The sequence below is a fragment of the Triticum aestivum genome, chromosome 2B (assembly GCF_018294505.1).
Source record: "Triticum aestivum cultivar Chinese Spring chromosome 2B, IWGSC CS RefSeq v2.1, whole genome shotgun sequence".
NCBI classification, from domain to species: Eukaryota; Viridiplantae; Streptophyta; class Magnoliopsida; order Poales; family Poaceae; genus Triticum; species Triticum aestivum.
Genome location: NC_057798.1, coordinates 229,789,219 through 229,794,641, shown reverse-complemented (window position 1 = coordinate 229,794,641; position 5,423 = coordinate 229,789,219).

Here is a 5,423-nt window from a genome sequence, read left to right as displayed (position 1 = left end):
TGACTGTCATGAGTCTGAGCTGCTTTTCGGCCGTCTCGTACAGCTGTTGAGTTTCTTTTTGTGATAGTGGCCCTATAGCTGCTTTTTGGCTATTTTAGGGAGCTGCCACCTTCTTCTTATCGACTCAGTCTCATGCTCTAAGCTTCTTTTTGGCCGTCTTGAGCCGTGGTTGAGTTATTTCAGTAATGTCCCAGACCTGAGTTGTAAAGACCATTCTAGTGGCTACTGATTTATTTGCCGATTTCTTGCAAGGGTTTCGGATGATCATTTCCCAACGATCAGAACTTGAGAAGTGATAGACCTATCATTTAATAGCTTACCCTGTCAGAAAAATGAGGATAAGCTACGATTGTCGAAAAATTGCACCGACAATACCTATGGTCATACAAAGAAACAATATGACCCAGCTCTTTCAGCCAAGGATCCCGACCAAGAAAACAATAATGAAGGAGCAAGACCAGTGAGGCAGGTATGAAAATTGTACACGACCCCCATGGTGCAGATTCCCCGGACAGTCTAAGTCAGTATTGATCCACATGGATATGCCTACATCATGAGTAATCGGCATGAGGAGTAACAGTCTGGAAGCCTGAGTCCTCACTTATATGAATCCTCATGGATAGCCTGTCGTGAACAAAATTTTTCCGTCAGAAGCACCGTCAGTCAAGTCTGCAAATATTATCATACCAGCCAAACCCTTTATGATGGCCGCGACAGGAGACAACCAAATATTTGGTACAGATCCGATACTCACGACAATGGAACCTGTTAAGATGATTAAGAAGCTTCTACGATGAGTCAGAATCTGTCAGGAAACGGTTATGTTTTAACTCACTGTTTGGAACCCAAAGGACCTGCAGTTGGTGGAGAAATCCAATGCAATGAGTCAGAGCTTGAGTTTTCATCAGAAAATTATGATCATCATTACCTGAAAGGTTGTCAGTGCCGGGTGGCACACCCAGCGGAAGTCACTTTTGGATTTGTGAGACGGACATATATTTCAGTCATGAAAATCAAATCACACTCAGCTAGTCAGGAGATCTAAAAAGAAATTGGAGCCTATATAAGAATGAGCAAGCCAGGTAAGATCTGTCAGAATGTGGATACAATAAATAAAACCACTCAGGGCAAGTCGGATAAAAATGGGAACAACAATAAAGGAAAAAGGATACCCGAGTTGGAAACGGTTTCCTTAAGTAAGAATATTCATACTTGTTACCTGAGCAACCAAATCTCGAGGACGAGATTTCTTTAAGGGGGTAAGGTTTGTCACAGCCTTATTTTTTGCCCTTTCTTTTTCTTTTGCTTTTCCGAGGTTTTTGCTTGAGTTTTCTTTTTCCGTGGCTCTGTGGTCTAGAAACCGAAGAAGATGACCTCTTCTTTGCTTCCAGAGTGGCTTGTCATTCCCAAATCCAACCCTAGACCCTGTCATTTCCATCCTAGCCCAAATCCCAATATTCTTTTTATTGGGAATATTCCTTTTCTATTGAAGGAATAACTCCAATTGCCCTAGGTTGTGAAGCAGCCTATATTTCCCTCACTCCTATAATTCCCAAATAATTCTCATAATTTTTTTTGGGTCATATCTTGATCAAATATGGCAAAACTTTTCATTGCCATGTTAAAAAATAATCCTCCAATAATTAATTTCCTATTCTGTCCTGAATGGCACTTTGTGAAGGAAGTGTCATTTATATTTCTCCTATTGACTCCCAACATTTTTGGGCATGTTTATATGTCCAAATAATTTCCTCATGCACAAGTTCAAATTTATTTGCCTAGCAAATCTTCCTCAGTGAATTTTCAAAGTTTCTGTCTAATAGAAGGCTTTGTGAAAGAAGTACTAGTTAGGAGTACCCAAATGAAATGAAATTTTGCACACTCCTTAATGTGCTCATTTTAAACCCCTTCACCCATTTTCAGCCCCATCCAATCATCTATGTGAGCACAGGAGCAAATCTTTGTTTCTGGCAATATTTTCAGGTTGTGAAGCAAGTATATTTTATATTGCTTCAAAAATCTTGATAAATTACTAGATCATTCTTATACCCATAAAACATCTATCCACCCATTTTGGCATCATTTAATTGGTCCATTTGACCACCATAATTATTCCAAGTTTCTGGTCAGAAATGATGTTTGTGAAGCAAGTGCTATTTTGGCTTGTCCATTTAGCATGATATTTTTACAGCATCATCATATGACCATATGACTAAGCCTTTCCCAATTTGAGCTCAAGTGGACACTCCATGTGAGTGCACCATCCTGATCTTCATTTCTGGACCAAGTGTGCAGTTGTGAAGCAACTGCAGTAAATCTTGATCCTTTTACCCTCAAAACCTCCAGGATGAATGTCCTTTGATAGTTAAACCTCCCAGACAAGCTAGTTACTGATTTACCTAGCTGGTTTAACCACAACAAGTTACAAACACCTTACTGATTTACTTTTGGAGCTAAGTGCAAATCTCTTCTTTGCCCCTGGACCGATTTATTTCTTTAGTTGGACTAAGGGCACCAAGGTGCATCCACTGGACATGGTTGGTGCTACCTCTTGAGCACGGCGTTGGATTTCCCCGAAGAGGAGAGGATGATGCAGCAAAGTAGCATAAGTATTTCCCTCAGTTTTTGAGAACCAAGGTATCAATCCAGTAGGAGACCACGCACAAGTCCCTTGTACCTACACAAAACGATAGCTACTCGCAACCAACGCGATTAGGGGTTGTCAATCCCTTCACGGCCACTTACGAGAGTGAGATCTGATAGATATGATAAATAATATTTTTGGTCTTTTTGATAGATAGATGCAAAGTGAAAAGTAAAAGGCAAAGTAATAGTAAAGAAACAGAGATTGATATGATGAGAATAGACCCGGGGGCCATAGGTTTCACTAGTGGCTTCTCTCAAGAGCATAAGTATTCTACGGTGGGTGAACAAATTACTGTTGAGCAATTGACAGAATTGAGCATAGTTATGAGCATATCTAGGTAATGATCATGTATATAGGCATCATGTCCGAGACAAGTAGATCGAAACGATTCTGCATCTACTACTTTTACTCCACTCATCGACCGCTATCCAGCCTGCATCTAGAGTATTAAGTTAAAAACAGAGTAACGCCTTAAGCAAGATGACATGATGTAGAGGGATAAATTCATGCAATATGATAAAAACCCCATCTTGTTATCCTCGATGGCAACAATACAATACGTGCCTTACTACCCCTTCTGTCACTGGGAAAGGACACCGCAAGATTGAACCCAAAGCTAAGCACTTCTCCCATTGCAAGAACTACCAATCTACTTGGCCAAACCAAAAGGATAATTCGAAGAGACTTGCAAAGATAACTCAATCATACATAAAAGAATTCAGAGAAGATTCAAATATTGTTCATAGATAAGCTGGATCATAAACCCACAATTCATCGGTCTCAACAAACACACCGCAAAAAGAAGATTACATCGAATAGATCTCCACGAGAGAGGGGGAGAACATTGTATTGAGATCCAAAAAGAGAGAAGAAGCCATCTAGCTACTAGCTATGGACCCGAAGGTCTGAAATAAACTACTCACACTTCATGAGAGGGGCTATGGTGTTGATGTAGAAGCCCTCCGTGGTGGATCCCCCCTCCGGCGGAACTCCAGAACCGGCCCCAAGATGGGATCTCGTGGATACAGAAGGTTGCGGCGGTGGAATTAGGTTTTTGGCTCCTGTCCTGATCGTTTGGATACGTAGGTGTATATAGGAGGAAGGAGTACGTCGGTGGAGCAACAGGGGGGCCACGAGGCAGGGGGCGCGCCCTAGGTGGGGCGCCCCCCACCCTCGTGACTGACTCTTTTGCTTCTTGGAGTAGGGTCCAAGTCTCCTGGACCACGTTCGGTGAGAAAATCACGTTCCCGAAGGTTTAATTCTGTTTGGACTCCATTTGATATTCCGTTTCTTCGAAACACCGAAATAGGCAAAAAACAGCAATTCTGGGCTGGGCCTCCGGTTAATAGGTTAGTCCCAAAAATAATATAAAAGTGGAAAATAAAGCCCAATATAGTCCAAAACAGTAGATAAAGTAGCATGGAGCAATCAAAAATTATAGATACGTTGGAGACGTATCAGGCGTCCCCAAGCTTAATTCCTGCTCGTCCTCGAGTAGGTAAATGATAAAAAGAGAATTTTTGATGTGGAGTGATACTTTGGCATAATTTCAATGTAAATCTTGTTAATTGTGATATGAATATTCAGATCCGAAAGATTCAAGACAAAAGTTCATATTGACATAAAAATAATAATACTTCAAGCATACTAATCAAAGCAATCATGTCTTCTCAAAATAACATGGCAAAAGAAAGTTCATCCCTACAAAATCATATAGTTAGGCTATGCTTCATTTTTGTCACACAAAGATGTTCGCAACTTCTATACCCCCGATGACAAGCCAAGAAATTGTTTCATACTTAAATAATCTCAAACTTTTTCAACCTTCACGCAATACATGAGCGTGAGCCATGGATATAGCACTATGGGTGGAAGAGAATATGATGATGGGGATTGTGTGGAGAAGACAAAAAAGGAGAAAGTCTTACATTGACGAGGCTAATCAACGGGCTATGGAGATGCCCATCAATTTATGTCAACATGAGGAGTAGGGATTGCCATGCAACAGATGCACTAGAGCTATGAATGCTCAACAAAAGAAAACTAGTGGGTGTGCATCCAACTCGCTTGCTCATGAAGACCTAGGGCATTTGAGGAAGCCCATCGTAGGAATATACAAGCCAAGTTCTATAATGAAAGATTCCCACTAGTATAAAAATACAACTTATGAGACTCACTACATGAAGAACAAGGTGCTACTTTGAAGCACAATACATAAGACTCACTACATGAAGAACAAGGTGCTACTTTGAAGCACAAGTGTGGAAAAGAGATAGTAGCATTGCCCTTTTTTTTCTTTTTTGGGCCTTTCCTTTTTTTGTGGCCTTTCTTCTCTCTTTTTTCTCTCTTTTTTTTCTTTTTTATGGGCAATGCTCTAACAATGATGATCATCACACTTCTATTGAATACAACATAAGGATTACAACTCGAAACTTAGAACAAGATATGACTCTATATGAATGCCTCCGGCGGTGTACCGGGATGGTGCAATGAATCAAGAGTGACATGTATGAAAAATAATGCATGGTGGCTTTGCCACAAATACGATGTCAACTACATGATCATGCAATGGCAATATGACAAAAGTAATGTATGTCATGATGATGATGATGGAAGTTGCATGGCAATATATCTCGGAATGGCTATGGAAATGCCATGATAGGTAGGTATGGTGGCTGTTTTGAGGAAGATATAAGGAGGTTTATGTGTGACAGAGCGTATCGTATCACGGGGTTTAGATGCACCGACGAAGTTTGCACCAACTCTCAAGGTGAGA